Source organism: Brassica oleracea, chromosome C5 (genome assembly GCF_000695525.1).
Source record: "Brassica oleracea var. oleracea cultivar TO1000 chromosome C5, BOL, whole genome shotgun sequence".
Classification (NCBI taxonomy): Eukaryota; Viridiplantae; Streptophyta; class Magnoliopsida; order Brassicales; family Brassicaceae; genus Brassica; species Brassica oleracea.
Window position 1 is genome coordinate 36,784,939 of NC_027752.1, and position 19,528 is coordinate 36,804,466.

General features: G+C 45.9%; 3 pseudogenes; 1 reads left to right on the plus strand and 2 right to left on the minus strand.

Annotated features, from left to right (window-relative positions):
• Positions 1-5,745: 5,745 nt before the first annotated feature.
• Positions 5,746-8,886, minus strand: LOC106292199 (annotated as a pseudogene).
• A 1,500-nt stretch (positions 8,887-10,386) lies between these two features.
• LOC106292200 lies at positions 10,387-13,844 on the plus strand (annotated as a pseudogene).
• Positions 13,845-14,041: 197 nt separating this feature from the next.
• On the minus strand, positions 14,042-17,662 carry LOC106343502 (annotated as a pseudogene).
• Between the last annotated feature and the right edge of the window lie 1,866 nt (positions 17,663-19,528).

Here is a 19,528-nt window from a genome sequence, read left to right on the forward strand (position 1 = left end):
CGTGTTCGGAGACTGCTAGATATAGCAGCAGGACTTCATCGAGCAATGGCTTGGACAGGAGAGGAGTGGTAAGATACGATTTTAGCTCTTGGAGAGCGGACTCGCATTCTCTCATCCACTGAAAATTTTTCGGATTCTTGAGAGTTCCGAAAAAGGTGTGAGATTTGTCGGAGAGTCTGGAGATGAATCTGCTCAAGGCTGCCATCCTTCCCGTTAGCTTTTGAACCTCCTTGAAGTTCTTCGGGGAATGGATTGAATGAAAGTGCCCCGGTGGGTCATGATGTACCCGAGGAACTTGCCAAAACTCACCCCAAATGAGCATTTAGCCGGGTTGAGCTTCATGTTACATTTCCTGACGGTGGAAAAGGCTTGATGCAGATGAGATATGTGATCTTCCGCTTCCAGGGATTTGACTAGCATGTCATCGATGTAGACCTCCATGGTTCTTCCGATTTGGTCCGCGAACATCATGTTGACCAGTCGCTGATAGGTCGACCCTGTGTTCTTTAGGCCGAAGTGCATGACCTTGTAGCCGTAGATCCCTCTGGACGTCATGAAGGAGGTTTTATCTTGGTCCTCCGGATGCATGAGTATCTGATTGTAGTCGGAGAGCGCGTCCATGAAGCTCATCAGCTGGTGCCCGGCAGTGGCGTCCACCACTTTATCGATATGAGGTAGTGGGAAGGGATCCTTTGGACAGGACTTGTTGAAGTCCGTGAAATTGATGCAGACTCTCCACTTCCCGTTCTTTTTCTTGACCACGACGACGTTGTCTAGCCACTCTGGGTACTACACTTCGCGAATGAACCCCGCGCCGAGCAGGCTCTTGACTTCGTCGTTGATGATCGCGTCTCTTTCGGGGGCGAACTTCCGTCTCTTTTGTCTGACGGGTTTATGTAGGGGGTCCACCTGCAGCTTATGCATGATGATCTCAGGATCGTTCCCAGGCATATCTGCGTGGGACCAAGCGAAACAGTCGGAGTTCGACCTGAGGAAGTCTATCAGTCTTCTTCTCAATCCTTCGGTTAGCTTGGAGCCGATCTTGAGATGTTGGGCCTGGTCTCCTTCGGTTAATGGCACCTAATCTATTTCTTCTACCTCCGGTTCCTCAGTGTGATGAGCCGGAGGCTCTCTCTGTAATTACTATAAGACCTTGGTCTTTCCCTTCAGAGTGGTCTGATAGCAGGAGCGGGAATATTCTTGATCCCCTCTGATCGCCTTTATGCCCCAAGGCGTGGGAAACATCACCATTTGGTGAAGAGTCGAGGGGACGGCCCCCAATCCGTGGATCTAGGGCCGTCCTAAGATCATGTTGTAGGACGAATCGCAATCAACCACGAGGAACTTGGTTGGGATGTTAGTTGGCATGTTGACTCCGTTGGCGTATACGGGGAGGGTTACCTCCCCAGCGGTTTGTTTGACTTCCCCGCTGAACTTTATAAGGGGGGTTATCCTCCGAGTTAGAGCGCCTTCCTCCAGCCCCAGGTCCTTATACGCGGCATGGATGATGATGTTTCCTAAGCTTCCATTATCTACCAGTATCCTTTTTACCAGGCAGTTCGCTACAGTGAGCGAGAGGACAAGGGCGTCGTGATGAGGAGTGAGGATTTTCTCCTCTTCCTTGGCTGTGAAACTTATTTTGTCCGTCCCTAGGAGTAGGTGTTTTGGCTCAACTGCTTCTAGGCCGTGCTTGGCGTTCCAGGTGCTTCTCTTCGCGGCTGCATGGCTTATGCCACTGATTTCCGAACCGCCCGAGATGACATGAATCACTTGGTCTTGTCGCGGTGGCGAGATGGGAGCAGCTTCCGTGGGCCTACCCATTGTCTCATCGCTTAGATGGCTCTTGGCCTTCTCAGAAAGGAACTCCATGAGGTGCCCTTTCCTAAGCAGCTCACTGACGTCGATCTTTAGTGTGATGCAGTCCTCCGTTTTGTGACCGTGGTCTCGGTGGAAGTCGCACCAGAAGCCAGGGTTCTGGAAAGAGTCGAGGGCTTTCATCTTCTGAGGCCACTTGACCTGCTGGCCCATCTGCCTCAGAACATTGATAAGTTCTGGCCTTGAGACGGAGAGGTGAGAGATGTATGGCCACGTGGACACAGCCATCCCATCTGCCTCCCGGTTTCGATTCCCGAAGTCCCTAGCTGATCTTTGAGAGGGTTTATCGTCTCGCTCGGTTCGGTCTGGTCTGATCGTCTTTGGATCTTACTTTTGTTGTGCCTTGGCACGGCTGGCGACGTCTTCCTCCTATTTGACCTGCGCCCAGGCTCGAGAAAGGACGTCTTCCATGGTTTTGCACTGGTATTTGGTCAGCTCCTTATAGAGGTCTCAGTCGGGGAGAAGACCTCTCTTGAAAGCAGATATAGCAATGGGGATACTGCATTCGGGGATAGCCACCTTTTCTTGATTGAAGCAGGCTATGTAGCCTCTCAGGGGTTCCGCTCGGTGCTAGAGGATTTCGTAGAGGCTGTCGGAGGTTTTCTCCAGATCCATGCTGCTGGCGAATTGCTCCACGAACTTGTCGCTGAGAATTGCGAAGGAGGCTATGGACCTGGAGGGTAAGTTGATATACCATTGCAGAGCAGGTTCAGTCAGAGTAGAGCCGAAACCTTTTCATATGGTAGCTTCGCGTGACCCTTTTGGGAGTGCTACGGCGAGCATCCTCTGTCTGTATTAGGCGACGTGGTCGTTTGGTTTAGTGGTGCCGTTATACGCCTTTATACTGGGGAAAGAGAACTTCCTGGGCATCTCGATCAAGGTGATCTCATCAGTGAAGGGAGTATCAGCGTAGGAATCGGGGTTGCTCTTCCGTATGGGAGGATCCACCCCAGGGAATCTCTCCACCATAGATTGCATGGCGTCGAGCCTATCGGAGAACATCTGGTGAAGGTGAGGGATCATAGGAGACTCCACTCTTGCTGCTCCGTCTGATGCTTCCTTATCAGGCTCGGGCTCTGAGTCGCAGTCCTACCCGTCAAAGGTCTGAGCGTCCTTGGCCTTTTCTCGCGTAGACGCTTCTCCTCGTGGTGCCGCAGTCGGGAGACTCGCGCCTACCCCGGAGTTAGGTGTTTCCAAAGGCATAATAAGGCGAACATGGGTCCGGAATTGGCGCTTGGTTCTCGTCCTGGAAGGTAATATTCTCCCACTCGAGCTGGTTGAGCATCTCGGCGCTCTGCTTCAGTTGCTTGGAGTGTTCGTTGAGTTTTTCCTTCAGGATCTGAAACTCTGAGGACAACTTGAGATTGGTCTCTTCATGAGCTCTATGTAACCCGGTTACTTGACCTTGCAGGTCATCGATTTGTCTTGGAGTTCAGCCTCTCTCTGGGTAGCTTCAGGTAGCTCGTCATGCTCGTCCACCGCCATTATCACGTAGTTTAGATTACTCCCCTCCTTCAAGCGCCAAACTGTTGGGGGATTTTTGTGTAGGATCTTTGTGAGTACCACGGAACGATGGATAAGGCTGGTATTTGTAATGATTTTGAGAGATACTATAGAGATAAACACATGAAGAGATGTTTTATTATATAGAACAAGCCGGAACTACAATGATTGGTGTATAAACCCTAGTCCTAGAGGCCTAGCTATAATCCCTAAGTCTTGGAGAGTCGATGTCTTTCTTTAGGGTTTAGTTTCCGCTTATATTGTCTTCCTAAGGTGGGCCTTAGTCGGTTGGAGTAGGTTAAACTCTTCCATATTCGGAAATATGGAAGGTTCTCCTTATCGGAAGTTTTCCATTTCCCAGGGGAAGGGGGCGGTCCTGAGACCGAACCCTGAAAACTCCATAGCAGGGAACCATGGTTCCTTCTAGCGGGGATACTGGGAACCGGGGTTCCTTCCAGTGGGGATCCAGAGGCCGGTGTCCTGCCTGGGGTCTGGAGGAATTCGATACCTGAGTATTTTTCCCCAAAAGGGGGACTATCAAGCAACATACAACAGCATGATCCAGTATCTGGCGGTCGCTCAGCAACTAATCAAGAAGTTCAAGAGCTGCAAACTCACTCAAATCCCCCGGGAACAGAACTCACAAGCCAATATCCTGGCTAATCTAGGGTCCGCCCTCGAAACGAATAGCCAGATGAGTATCCCCTTGCTCGTGCTTCAATGGCCAGCTACCATGGAGGAACCCCTGTCAGAGGAGGTCTCCGCTGTCGAAGAAGGCGAAGCTTAGATGACCCCCCTATTCCGGTAACTGGAAGCCGACATTCTCCCGGAAGACCGTAGTGAGGCCAGAAAGATCAAAAAGCAAGCCGCGAGGTACTGTATCTCCTAGGAGAAGCTGTACCGGAGACTTTTCGGTGACCCGTACCTGAGGTGTGTCACACCCCGAGAAGCCGCTAGAATCCTTGCCGAACTACATGAAGGAGATTGTGGATCCCACTCTAGCGGCAGAAGCCTAGTACTCAGAGCCAGAAGGGCTGGTTACTGCTGGCCCATGATTGCCGCCGACGCCGACAAACAGGATGCCTTGGCCGCTAACAAAGCAATGTTCAAAAAGGAGATGGAGGAGGTGACCGTTGTGGGTATTACGGAGCAGGACTTTGTTCTCCCTAGGTTCCCCGGTCTTGATGCTCTCCAAGGTGTGAACCAATTCGGCTCGAATATGGGAACTGTCGGTCCGGCTACTGCATCTGCTCTTCGTTCTCCGGCTCTAGGTAGCGAGCATCCCGTGACTGCATCGAGCTCGAGCTCTGGTGACCGATCGAAGCACACTACATCCGGGGTTCATGCGGGTAGGCCTTTGGTCGAGAGGCAGGAGCCTCCGATTGCAGATTCGAAGGGAATGGAGGTTGCAGGGGTGACGGGTGCTGCAGCTTCGAGTCCAATTGCTGAGGATTAGTCTTCAGGGATCGGTTGGACTATCTGTTGTTGTATTACTATATATTTTTCTTTGTTGAGACTTGTTTGTTTAGGTTTTTGAACTTTGCTTCCCCTCTGCTGTGGACTTTTGCACCCTATCTTTCTCTCATGTCCCTATTTTGTAGTTGAAACTCCGTCATGAAGTCTTTTTTCTTGATTATGTTTTATGACGTCTTGATAAGGATTTTGTTTGATCTCTTCGTCATCGTTTTTATGTTTTGCGGACTCTATGTCAAGTCTGGATGGGGGCGATCGGCCGTCTTTGAACTCGTACCGAGGGTATGCTATCATCGTTACGGGCGTGAAGACTTTCGCCAAGATAAAGTGATCTCTATGCTCCCATGTTTCAAGAGAGGTCAAAAATTTACATCTTCTCAACACTCAATGGCTAGCTCGGGAAGTGATTCCGAAGATCATAATTTCCAAGGGTTGAGATGGTGAGGTTGTCGAAACCTATGACGTCTCTTCGCACCTTCCACACGCATGAAATTCGTTTAGAGGATAAGAGCGGAGATCATGCGATGCATAGCCATTCTGTTGGGGCGAAATTGACATACGTGCGTTCGCATGATGCCTTTGCGGACATCTTATATTTTATTTTTTTTGAAGTATGGCTGAACCTGATTACAGATTGCCTACGTACCCGGTAAGGGGATCAAGCCAATCGTAGTTCGATTTGACCGAATGGCTGTTTGATCATTTGCCATGATCAAGGCAAAAGTGACGAGAACGTGCTCATTCGGCGTTTGGGCAGAAGTGACGCGGTGTCATCTGCCTGAAGCTGGACGAAAGTGACATGTTGTCATTCGTTTGGCTATGAGCGAAAGTGACGGTAAGGTCATTCGCTTGGTTTTTTTTTTTTTTTTTTTTTTACCGTCCGATGTCGGATGGTTATGTAAAGTACTTCCGAAGGATGGCGGCGTTCCAGGCTCTGGGTACTGGCTCACCAGTTGAGGTTTCCATTCGGTAAACACCAGGCTTAACGATTTCGACTATCTTGTATGGTCCTTCCCAGTTCGTCCCCAACTTGCCGGCCTTCCATTCTTTCGTGTTCTCAAACACTTTGCGAAGGACTTGATCGCCGAGTTTTAATGGTCGAGCGTGCACTTTTTTGTTGTAATAGGATTCAGCAAGGTGTTGGTAGTTCTGGATTCGGAGCAGCGCCTGGTCTCTTCGCTCCTCGATCGCATCTAAAGCATCAAATAGCATCTCTCAGTTGAGTTCCTCATTTCGTGGCATCTTTGCTCGGCGAAGGCTCATGACGTTGACTTCCGCTCGAGCCATAGCTTCGACTCCGTATGCCAGAGAGAATGGCGTTTGACCGGTCGGGCTTTGCAGTGTTGTCCGGTGCGACCAAAGTACTCCATCCAATTCATCGGCCCAATGACCCTTCTTGAGGTCCAATCATTTTTTGATGCCATCGAGGATTGTTTTGTTGGTGGCTTCGGCTTGTCCGTTGCAATGTGGGTAGCGAGGCGTCGCCGTGTTCAAGCGAATCTCCCATCGTTCCAGAAAGCCGCAGAAGTTGTTGGAAATGAATTGAGAACCGTTGTCGGTGACTATTTCGTAGGGGAGACCGTGTCTGCAGATGATGTTTTTCCAGACGAAATTTTGGACTTCTTTGTCGGTGGTGTGGACTAATGCTTTCGCTTCAACCCACTTGGTGAAGTAGTCCGTCATTATCAAGGCGTATTTGCGTTGTCTGGAACTTGGCATTGGTCCGACGAGATCCATTGCCCAGCGCATAAACGGGTAGGGGGCCGTCATAGTTCGTAGAACTTCGGTCGGGCTGTGTATGTTCGACGCGTGCCGTTGCCACTTGTCGCACTTGCGTGCATACGTCTCGCAATCAGCGATCATAGTCGGCCAGTAGAGACCAAGGCTTTTTACTTTAAGGGCTAGCGCTCGGCCGCCTGAATGGTTTCCCGCTGCTCCTTCGTGAGTTTCGGCCATGGCTAACGACGCTTCTTCTGTACCAAGGCATGTTAATAGAACTTTGGCAGAGGTCCAACGATGTAGTCTTCCATCGATGAGAACGTAGTTTGCGCTCTTGGTTTTCAATCGACGGGCTTCCCATATGTTTTGCGGAAGCGATCCGTCGGAGAGAAATTGGACGAAAGGGGTTCGCCAGTCGGGCGGTGTATCATCGGGTCGATCTCCTGATTCGCTTGTATCCATCGCATCTGTTGTGTCGATCGCCGCTACATGGTCGCTCTCTTCGTGTGATAGGGTGATGCTTGGTCTGTCGATCTGTTGAATCGGAATGGTCCGCTTTACTTGATCCCTTGGACTGCTCCCGAGTGCCGCTAGAGCGTCTGCGCAGACATTTTCGCCACGGGGGATCCTTGTGAGTTGGAAAGACTCGAATTTTTTGGCTAGGTCCTGCACGACTTTAAGGTAAGCATCCATTCGCTCGTTCTTAGCGTCGTAGTCTCCGCTAAACTGGTTAGTGGCCAATTGAGAGTCGCAGTAGGCGTGGATGCGTTTTGCTTGGACTGCTTGCGCAAGGCGTAGTCCAGCGATGAGGGACTCGTACTCTGCTTCATTGTTGGATGCTTTGAAACCTAGTCGGAAGGATTGCTGGAGCAATTCGCCGCTGGGGGATTGGAGGTGGATGCCAATCCCGGAACCTTTGTTGGAAGATGATCCATCGACGTGTAGAATCCAGGTAGCGTTGGGTAGTTGTAGATCTTGCTCGAGTTCTGGCGTTAGCTCAATGAGAAAGTCGGCCAGAACTTGGGATTTTGCAGCTGGTTTGCTCTAAAATGTGATGTCGTACTCACTGAGCTCGATGACCCACTTTGAGAGTCTACCCGAGTGATTGGAGTTTTGCATGATGGTTCGCAGTGGTAAGTTTGTCAGGATAACGACCGAATGAGATTGGAAATAAGGCCGAAGCTTCCTTGCCGAAGTCATAACTGCCAATGCCATCTTTTCGAGGGTCGAATACCGTGTTTCTGCGTCGGTCATGCGTTGGCTAGTGTAGAAAATCGGATGCTGCTCGCCTCGTTCATCTTTGACGAGCACGCTACTCACAGCTGCGTCAGAGACTGCAATGTAAAGGTATAATGTATCGCCTTTGTCTGTCTTAGCCAACACGGGTGGCGTTGTAAGATAGCATTTGAGTTGTTCGAATGCTTCCTCGCACCGTTCGTTCCAGATGAATTTCTTGTTGCCGCGCAGCAGATCATAAAAGGGGAGGCACTTATTGGTCGATCGTGATAAAAATCGATTGATGGCGGCGATTCTACCGCTCAACCGTTGCACCTCGCGACTGTTTTTGGGACTAGGAAGGTCAACGAAGGCAGTTATTTGCTTTGGGTTGGCCTCGATCCCCCTTTGAGTGACTATGTATCCAACTATGTATCCAAGGAATTCGCCGGACATTACGCCGAAAGTGCATCTCGTTGGATTGAGCTTCATGCCGTACTTGTTCAAGATGAAGAAACAGTCTTTGAGATGGTCGATATGATCAGCTGCCTTTTGGGATTTCACCAACATGTCGTCGATGTATACTTCCATTGTCGCTCCCAATCGCTCGGTGAACATTTTGTTGACGAGCCGTTGGTATGTCGCGCCGGCGTTCTTAACACCAAAAGGCATTACTTTGTAGCAGTATATCCCGCGGTCAGTGATGAAAGCCGTTTTCTCTTGATCATCTGGATACATCATTATTTGGTTGTAACCAGAGAAGGCGTCCATAAATGTTAGCAGCTCGTTGCCTGCCGTTGATTCGACAAGTCGATCGATATGAGGGAGGGGAAAGCTGTCTTTAGGACATGCTTTGTTGAGGTCTGTGAAGTCGACGCAGACCCTCCATTTGCCATTCTTCTTCTTGACTATGACTGGATTTGCCAGCCATTCGGGATACTTCACTTCCGTGATGGAGCCCGCGTTCAGCAATCGGTCGACCTCTTCATTGACGGCCTTTGATCGTTCAGGGCCGAGCTTGTGCCTTTTTTGATGAATTGGTTTGAACGTTGGGTCGACGTTGAGCTCGTGTGTAGTGACGCTTGGGTCAATCCCTTTCATGTCGGAGGTAGACCAAGCGAACGTGGAGACGTTATCCCTAAGAAATGAAATGATCGCATCTTTCGTGTCATCGGGAAGGTGGACGCCGACTCAGACGGTCCTGGCTTGGTCACTATCGTTGATGGCTACCTCAAGAATTTCTTCCTTGAAAGGATAGATCTTCTGTATTGGTTTGGCGACTGCGTTGACGTGGGAAGTCGCCTTCCGGTTTTTTACCTCGGCGACGAGGAGATCTCGAGCAGCTGCTTGGTCGCCCCGAAGGGTGATGATCCGTCCTTCATTACCAGGAAATTTGATACATTGGTGATAGGTCGATGGAATAGCCTTCATCGCGTGGATCCATGGTGTACCCAGGATTGCGTTATATGGGGCTCGAACATCAATGACGGAGAACTTGACATTCTTGGCGATGCCTTCGGCGTACACCCGCAAGCGTATCGTTCCGAGCATGGTTTCGGTTGACCCATTAAAACCTGTTAGCGACCGGGCTGAAGGTTTCATGTTGTCAAGGCTTATCCCCATCTTGACGAGTGTTCTCTTAAAGATGAGATCAACCGAACTGCCAGTGTCGATGAGGACTTTGGTGACCGTGCAGTCACTAATTCCGACCTCAACGAGGAGCGAATCGTTGTGTGGCATGTGGATGCCTGCCGCGTCTTCGGCAGAAAAGGTGATTGGAGGGCTAGCCTCTTGGGTGGTGGGCCAGCGCTTAGTTGTGATTGCCTTCCGTCGGAAAGCTTTCACAGACCTGACAGAATCGTACCCAGGGGGGATCCTCCCATGATCACGTTCAAGCGCTGAAACTGCTCTTGATGTTCTTCCTCGGGTGGTCGTGTCGTTCGCTCAGCCCTAAGGGAATTGAGACGCGTACGCAGGTCTTGAGTCTTGCGTTGATACGGGGCGATCGGTTCTGGCTCCGCTTCGGAATGATCAGTCTTGCATCGTTTGAGTTTTTTGCGAAGATCCGGGATCTTGGAGTTGAGCTTAATACGGAGATCTGTTGCCTCGATACAATCAGGTTGACTGTTTGACAACAGCTCCCGTTCAAGTTCGTCCTGCCGGTGGAGTGGATCCTTTCTCTTGGCGTTTATGACGTGTCGAGCATCTGAAACATTGAGCTTTCTTATGAAATGACTGATCCTAGGCGGTGCACTATCAGTCTCCATGAGCGTGCCGCTACTTCCTATTGTTCGCACTGAGATGTTGGTGGGCGTGGAGCTTTCGATCGTCTTCCCTAATTTTTGGTTGAGTGACTGACGTAGATCGTCCTCCGGCTTTGTCGTTGCGGATGGCGTGGTTCGGATTGTGAAAATCTATCGGAGGTTGACTCCTCGTCATGATGCGATTGGTCGCCATCATCTGTCGGAGGGGAGTCTTCTTCTTTCTTTTCGTTGGACTTTTTCTTCTTGTCCTTGCTCTTGCTCCAACTTTTACTGTTTTTGGTCGTTTTTGGTTTTGGTGGTTCGACTTCGGTGCGACCGTCGCTGGTGGAGGCGAGCCATGCCTCGTAGAGGTGTCTGCATTCTTTGGTGTCATGACCCCTCATATCATGGTACTTGCAGAACTTGTTCTGGTCGTATGACCCCTTAGAGCTGGCGGGTGCAGGTTTGCGGGACTGCTGCGTTCAGGATACTTTCAGTTTCATGTTGCGCTGAGGGACTAAGCCTGATAATTTGGCGTATTCTGTAATGTTGGATGTGTTACTAAGCGGTAACGAGACAAGAACGGCGTGGGCTGTATATCATGATATGATTTCTGATGGTCATACACCGACTCACAGTCTGTATGAGCTGATGATACTTGGACTTGTGAAGGAAAACAGGGCAGAGGACATTCAGAAGCCCATCAGAGATATGGAAGAACTGTGTGGCATGAACCCACTCGAGATTTCCTCTGTTCTTGTTAAGGGCGAATGCTTTGATCTTGCCGCTAGACAGTTGAAAGTAGCTATCACCAATGGCTATGAACTTCAAAACGACACGCTGTTATCTATCCTGCGTGCCTACAGTTCATCAGGCAGGCATTCAGAAGCATGCGAGTTACTTGAGTTTTTGAAAGAACATGCCAGTGGATCTAGGCTGCTTATAAATGAAGCGCTAATTGTTCTACATTGCAAGGTTAACAATATAATTGCTGCGCTAGAAGAATACTTTGCTGGCGCATGTGTTCATGGATGGAGTTTTGGCAGTTCCACCATGTATGAGTCTTTATTACACTGCTGTGTAGCAAATGAACGTTACGCAGAAGCTTCTCAAGTTTTCTCTGACCTGAGACTGTCTGGCTGTGAAGCTTCAGAAAGTGTTTGTAAAAGCATGGTTGGTGTGTATTGCAAGCTTGGCTTTCCAGAGACAGCTCATCAAGTGGTTACTCAGGCTGAGACAAAAGGCTTCCACTTTGCTTGTTCGACTACGTTTACTGATATCATTGAGGCTTATGGAAAACTAAAGCTATGGCAAAAAGCAGAGAGTGTGGTTGGCAACTTAAGACAAAATGGACGAACCCCTGATCTCAAGACATGGAACACTTTGATGACGGCTTATGCTGAGTGTGGCTGTTACGAGCGGGCAAGGGCTATATTTAACACTATGATGAGGGATGGTCCGTCTCCAAGTGTTGAATCCATCAACACTCTGTTGCATGCTTTGTGTGTAGATGGAAGGCTTGAGGAGCTATACGTTGTCGTTGAAGAGTTGCAAGATATGGGCTTTAAGATTAGCAAAAGCTCCATTCTTTTGATGCTTGACGCATTTGCTGGAGCTAGAAATATCTTTGAGGTAAAGAAGATATGTAATAGCATGAAGGCTGCTGGTTACTTGCCAACAATTCGCCTTTATAGGATGATGATTGAGGTTTTGTGCAAAGGGAAACGAGTCAGAGATGCGGAAGTTATGGTTTCTGAAATGGAAGAAGCTGGCTTCAAGGTCGAGCTCGCTATATGGAACTCCATGCTGAAGATGTATACAGCTATCGAGGATTGCAAGAAGACAGTTCAAGTGTACCATAGGATAAAAGAAACTGGGCTAGAACCAGATGAGACCACTTACAATACTCTCATTATAATGTATTGTAGAGACAGACGGCCAGAAGAAGGGTATTTGCTTATGCAGCAAATGAGAAATATTGGTCTGGAACCAAAACTGGACACATACAAGAGTTTGATCTCAGCTTTTGGTAAGCAAAAATGCCTTGAGCAAGCTGAACAACTGTTTGAAGAGCTTCTCTCCAAAGGCTATAAACTAGACCGTTCATTTTTCCACACGATGATGAAAATATCCCGAGATTCTGGGAGCGATTCCAAGGCTGCAAATGATGAAGAGTGCGGGAATACAACCAACGCTTGCTACAATGCATCTGCTGATGGTTTCGTATAGTTCTTCAGGAAAGCCCCAAGAAGCTGAAAAAGTTCTTAGTAATCTGAAAGAAACAGACGTGGAACTAACAACTCTGTCTTATAGTTCAGTCATAGATGCTTACCTTCCGAGCAAAGATTATGACAGTGGAATAGAACGGCTATTGGAAATGAAGAGAGAGGGCCTCGAGCCAGACCACAGGATATGGACTTGCTTTGTTAGGGCGGCGAGTTTCTCCAAGGAAAAAAGTGAAGTTATGTTTCTGCTGAAAGCTCTTCAAGATATTGGTTTAGATCTTCCTATCAGCTATGCATTCCAAGTTTCCGTACATACCATTTTGAATGCATATCTTTAATGATCTAATTGATTCCCTGAAAAGTCTATCTCTGTTAGTCATGTTTGGGGAGATCCTTGAACGTAAGAATCATAAATATCATTGTATGTTACTAATTCTCATGTTTCTAATGATTTTTACCTGGCTTTTAGATGGAAGACCTGAGTTGCTAGTTTCTGAGGTGGATGAATGGTTCGAGAAACTGAGACCCATAGAGGACAATGCTGCTCTCAATTTTGCCAATGCTCTTTTGAATCTTCTCTGGGCTTTCGAACTCAGAGTTACTGCAACATGGGTATTCCAGTTGGCAATCAAAAGGGGTATCTTCAGTCGCGACGTTTTCAGGTCAGTTCCTGTTTTTGAGAGCTCGTTCATATTACTAGTCAACACTTTGTTTAGTGCAAACGCTTAGGTGCTCGGCCGCCTGAATGGTTTCCCGCTGCTCCTTTGTGAGTTTCGGCCATGGCTAACGACGCTTCTTCTGTACCGAGGCATGTTAACAGAACTTTGGCAGAGGTCCAACGATGTAGTCTTCCATCGATGAGAACGTAGCGCTTGTTGGCGGACAAGGACTGGGGTGCTTATTTTAGAAGATTGTCAGCAGGTGCAGCGCTTGTTGCACTAACTCTATGGCTTGACCACATGCAGGCAATTCTTCTATCTCGTTATCTGCATCTTCGCTTCATCTCACATATTAATCTTTTGACAATCATTCTCATATTCACAAACGAACCTCTGCTACAATTCTTCTGTCATTTCAGGATGCATCACTTGAAGGGTACCCAGAATCTCCAAAGTCAGTAGTCTTAATCACAGGGACCGCAGAGTACAACGGCATCTCCCTTGACAAAACTCTAAAAGCATGTCTTTGGGAGATGGGCTCTCCGTTTCTTCCCTGCAAGACGAGAACAGGACTTCTAGTGGCGAAAGCTCACTCTCTCAGAATGTGGTTGAAGGACTCTCCTTTCTGCTTCCACTTGGAACTGAAAGACTCAGTTTCTTTACCGGAATCAAGCTCGATGGAGCTGATCGACGGGTGTTTTATAAGACGCGGCCTTGTTACTGCATTTAACCACATCAAAGACAGACTTGGTGGGTTTGTATCACCAAAGAAGTTTTCTAGACTAGCTCTACTACCGGATGAGATGAGAGAACGAGTGATTAAGACAGATATAGAAGGACATAGACAGAAGCTAGAGAAGATGAGGAAGAAGAATAAAGGAAATGAAATGGTAAGCGTTAACACTCGAAGGAAGTTCATTAGAAGTAAGTAATGAGATTGTACTCGGTTATACATACACAACACGAGTGATATGTACAAAGTGTTTTCATCCGTATGTTTTATTTATTTACTACCATGATTTGTAATTTAAAGAGTTACAATGACGTCGAACAGTTTATTACCGTTAAATATGTTGTAACCTGTAATTTTAGTTAGAAAATGTGTTATTTATGTTCTCGATTACTCTTTGTAACAGTCAAATTCAAGCAATTTCTTCGATGTTAAATCACAAAACAATTGTTTTTCTATAATTAGACGTATTTTTATTATACAGACAAAATTTTCAAGAGCAACAAAGAAAACTAGTTTGGAGCATCTTGGTTCTCGAGACAAGGTAAAGGAGAAGGAACTACTGCAGACACTTTCCTTCTAGGCGTAAGCTTCTTGACACCAACTCTGACTTGAGAGCAGTCGGTGGTCACTGTGCTGTTGTTGGATGTTTCTGCAACACTTTTGCGTCTTCGTCTTTGTTTCTTCTCCTTTACATTGTCTTGATTCTCTTTATACCATTCCAAAGACCTAACCTCTCCTCCATTGTCTGATGAATATTCAAATAACTTACCTTGCTTTGCGTTTCTTCTTCACGGCTACAATTTCGGGTTCTGGCTCAAGAGGTATCTCAGGTAGTGCAAGAAACTTGCATTCGAGAAGAGCAGGACGTTGTGACTCCCGATCAACAAAGTTACCTACAATAGCTTCTTTGCGTAACCTTGTAGCTTCTTGTAAAAGAGGCACTTGGTGTGGATATAGCTGCATCCACCTCCTCCGGCATTGATTATCAGTACGACGAGGCACATGTGAAGCGATTTTGGACCAATTACCAATCTCATGTTCTGCCATTGCTTCTCTCAACTTTGCATCTTCTTCCTTGCTCCACTTCCCATGATTTACATTGGGATCTAAACAATTCGCCCATTTCTCTCGACACTGAGTAGAGGTTCGTCCAGGAACAAAGCGAGCAATTTTATGCCAGTTTTGAGCTCCAAAGAGTGTCACAGCTACTTTCAAGCGTTTTTCTTCCTCTGAGCTAAATTTCCCTACCCTCGTTCTGGTAGGATGGAGCGTCTTTTTCCATCTGAAAGTATAGAGAAGAAGAGCATAAGATCAACCATTCAACTAAGTATCTGAATTAAGACAGCAAAATGATAGGACAATAACCTCTTAACACATTCTCAATCCTACTTCATGATTATCATTAATGACTGCATATTGACGTAATCCCACATCGACTAAACATGGACCTGATGTGTGGTTTATAAACCCCATAGACTATTTTACCAAAAAAATTAGCTCTTGTGACAATTTGATTTTGGACTACACTAAATTAATATCATCAGAGAAAACTGCCAGCAAACTGTTGAATCTCTAAATTTATCTAATTCATAAAGAAATGGGTGAACGTAAAAGATAGTAACTGACCTGTTAGAGCACTGGGTTCCAGCTCGTCCTTCTAATGCATTAGCAACAGTCTGCCAGTCTTTTTCCCCATACAACTCCACTGCGGCGCGGAGTTGGCCATCTTCCTCTGCAGTCCATTCTTTTCTTAAAATGTCTGCATTCAAGCTTCTCTGATATCGAGCCAAACATTGAAACGGGGTCCTATTTGTCCCTAGTGACACGCAATGTCAAGCCAGTCTGTAAACCCCTTTTCTTGGATAATCAGGCGCAGGTTATTTTCTTCCTCCGCAGTCCACGGACCGTGGTTGATTAATGGATCTTCCGAGCTCATCCACCTACAACACAAAATTAGGAAATTCTATCACATTCTCAAATGAAGAGAATATAAGTACATCGAATGTGCATCTATAGATGATTGAAAGCTGATTTATCCTACTTAAACTAGATGAGGAACTTGCCTAGCTTCACATTATGCAGCACAACGGTCCTTGAAGTACATTGAGGCCAACTGATCCCAATTAACTTTCGGAAGAAACTGCCGAATCATCTCTGGTGTGATCTCAAGATTTTTGATCGATTCATTAATGGCGTCTATATCATCTGTAGAACCTTCCAAGTCACTGTTAAGAAATTACTGTCAGTCAATTCGTTCGGAAATGTATGAAAGATGAAACTTGTAATTATTTCTGCATCTGAATAGATCGTCAGTAGCAATATTTAACGGTACTACTATGCACCAGAATATGATAGCATTTTAAAAGAGGAATATGATAGTACCTGGAACGTTCTATAGCTTCATTAAGCAGTGTTTCCTGAAGTTGTTGTTTTAGACCTTTTGCAAGATTTTCATTCTCCTCAGTAGACCAACTTCTGCGATTCACTGAAACTGGATAGTTCTTTACTGCCATCCTATAATTTTCAACACAGCTATTTTCCGGTGGACCAAACGTCAAAGGAGATATCTTTTTATCATTATCCTGCAAGAAAACAAACAGAGATTAAGAAAAGTTACATTGTCCATCAGGTCAAACAACAACAGCAAAAGCAGTAAGTTTCTAAGGACTATTGACATCCTGAGGCAGGAATGATCAAAATGCTTTACCTCTGAGCTATCACGAGGTCCACATTTTGGTGTTGAGATTAACTGGAGACGAGGATCTCTCCCCTGAGAAAGCGCCTGTTTAGTTATTCTCTTGCAAGAGGCTTGAAAGTCTACTACTATCTTAACGTTCTTCTGGTGCTTCTCGTTCTGCACGATCTTGGCTTCAATTTCAGTCAGCTTCTTTCTAAGAAACTTCTGATACGCCCTGTTCCTCCGGATTGCCTCAACAAAGGCTTGTGCAGCTTCAGGGAAACTTGAAGATTGGTCAAGAGGTGCAGTGGCATTGTTCTCATGTAAATCAACAGAATCACCCGCTTGTGTTCCTTCTGAATCAGGCAATGTGACAACTTTTCCCCCCTGATCTGGAAAGCTTTCACAAGTATTAGACCTACTCAATATTTCTCTTGAAGGTTCATGGACCAAGGCATGTACCTGCTTTTTCTTCCCGAGAGAATCATTCATAAAAGCTCCATCTTGATCTACAGAACAAAACAGTAGGAAGTTACCACTAAAGAACAAGAAGGAGACACGCAAACATAGAGTCCTGCATCACGAATCCATCACAAAATGTGGCGCACATAAGAACAGAGAGTGCTTCCACTAAAAAGCTATACATATGCATAAAGGGACTCTTAAAAAGGCTAATCCTAGCTGAGCCTCTTATACCTAGCTTCCACTTGTTTAGAAGCTAATTAATCTACCAGAAGCAAAACTATCTTAATCATTGAAGTAGAGTTCTCCCATAACTATGGAACAGTATCTAAACCCTCAGATAGCAAAAGACAAGTAATTAGATGCTCACCAAGATTTGCATAAGCAGAGAACCGCCTACGAATGGCACGAAGCGTTTCAAAAGAATCATCATCGGAGAGACTCATGGGAGGAAGGGACGCATTCATGGACAATGCCAGCTGGCTCTTGAGGCTCCGAAGCAACTCGAAGTCGTCGTCACTCTCCGAATCTGAAGGCAGTGGTAAACCCACGGGAGGACCCGTCGTCGACGGAGCTAATTGGCTCTTGAGGCTCCGAAGCATCTCGAAGTCGTCTTCGTTCTCCGAATCCGACGGTATCTCTCCCCCGCCACCGCCTCCTCCTTCATCAGAACCGGGTTTTGGGATAACCTCGTCGGAATTGGACTCGGGGACAATACAGGCGCGTCTTAAGTCTTCGAGATCTTCACCGATGTCGTCGTCTTCTTATTCTTCTTCATCGTCATCAGACTCGTACAAGGCTCCGCGATTCATCGCGTTACAGCGAGCCGATAAATCGTGTATGGGAGACACGGCTGCAAGAGAAAGGTTTATGGCACCTTGCTTGCGCCTCCTCCGGGAAGAACCAGAAGAAGCCTTTTAAGGCGGCACAGCAACGAGAGACGGATCCAATCGGGTCGGTTCGGGTCGCAAACCTTATGTTAATGGGCTTAGGCCCATAAATTTGAATTTTTAAAACACAACGAGATGTATTCAACTTTTTTCATTTGTATTGATTTTTTAAGAATTTTTTTATTATCTTTAGCTTTTAGGCGAGTTATGAAAATAAAAATGATTTAGTTAGAGCAGTATATAATCTTATCTGAAATTGAGATTTGAATTTTGATATCTTTAACTAATAAACTTCACTAAAATGTCTTTAAACTACCACATATTTTCTCAATTTTACTATTTAAAATACTTTTGTCAACAATAAAATTTTAAAATTACAATTTTAGTAACATTGAATTTAATTTCATAAAATATATTTAAACGCAAATCGGCTCAAATGAATACACTCAAAATACCCATAAACTTGGATTATAAACCGGTTAAAGTTGTCACAAAGAAAAACCGTTAAGTCGATTAATCTTAGCGATAAAGAGAGTCGAAGCTCACAAAATAAACCGGGTTTTATGGTTTCTTAGGGTTCACGTGACCCGAACCGAAACAGAGTCAAACTACACAATACCATGGTCTAAGGGCAACAACAATGGTGGGATTGTGTTTCAAGTCCCTTAGCATTTTTAATTAAACTTTTATCTTAAGGGATCTAAGCTAAGGGACTAAGTGAGTTATTAGTGGAATTTTGATTGTACCTAAGTTTATTATTTAATTAATTTTTTTTTTTTGAATAAGTGATAACATATGTAAACAAGAAGTTTTAAATAAAACTTATATGATAGAAGTTTAACATTAAAATTGAAATATTAAAAAAATTACAATATCATAATTTACAAAAACAAACAAACATTTATTCCAATACAAATAGAAACTTAGAAACTATATGTTATTTGGTAGATGTCCAAATTTATTCCATATATTTTCAATCAAATCATTTTTTAAACGTTGATGGGTTTCTAGATTCCGAAGGTTCGTCCGACGTTCAAGTGGAGTGCCGAGAGGTGACGGATTATTGACGGTAAAGGTATCCGCCTCTTCTCTTTCTCGAAATTCAGCAATGTTGTACTGAGTTCTTGACGATCGTTCATCCTCGACAATCATATTATGAAGTATGACACAAGCTCGCATAATATTACCTATTTTCGTTTATCCCATATGTTAGATGGATTTCTAACAATGGCAAACCGAGCTTGTAGGACTCCGAAGGCACGCTCGACATCTTTTCGCACACCTTCTTGGATTTGAGCAAATACAGAATGCTTCTGAATTTGTGGTAGTCGGATAGATTGAATAAATGTAGCCCATTTCGGATAAATACCATCCGTGAGATAATATGCATAATGGTATGGAGTACCATTAACATAGAAGTTAACTTGTGGCGCTATTCCGTTAATAATGTCATCAAAAACGGGTGATCGATCGAGAATATTAAGATCGTTCATAGTACCTGGAGCTCCAAAAAAAGAGTGTCATATCCAGAGGTCATATGATGCCACCGCCTCTAAGACAATCGTTGGTTTTCCGGTTCCTCGTGAATACATTCCTTTCCAAGCAGTGGGGCAATTCTTCCACTCCCAATGCATACAGTCGATGCTTCCAATCATCCCTGGGAACCCACGTTGCTCCCCAAAATATAGTACTCTCTGCAGATCTTCCGGTGTGGGACGCCTTAGGTATTCATTGCCAAACAAGCGGATTATTCCAGCGGCAAAATTGTGCAAACATCTTCGAGCAGTTGTTTCACCCATTCGGACATATTCGTGCACTGCATCAGCTCCAACACCATAAGCCAATTGACGAATT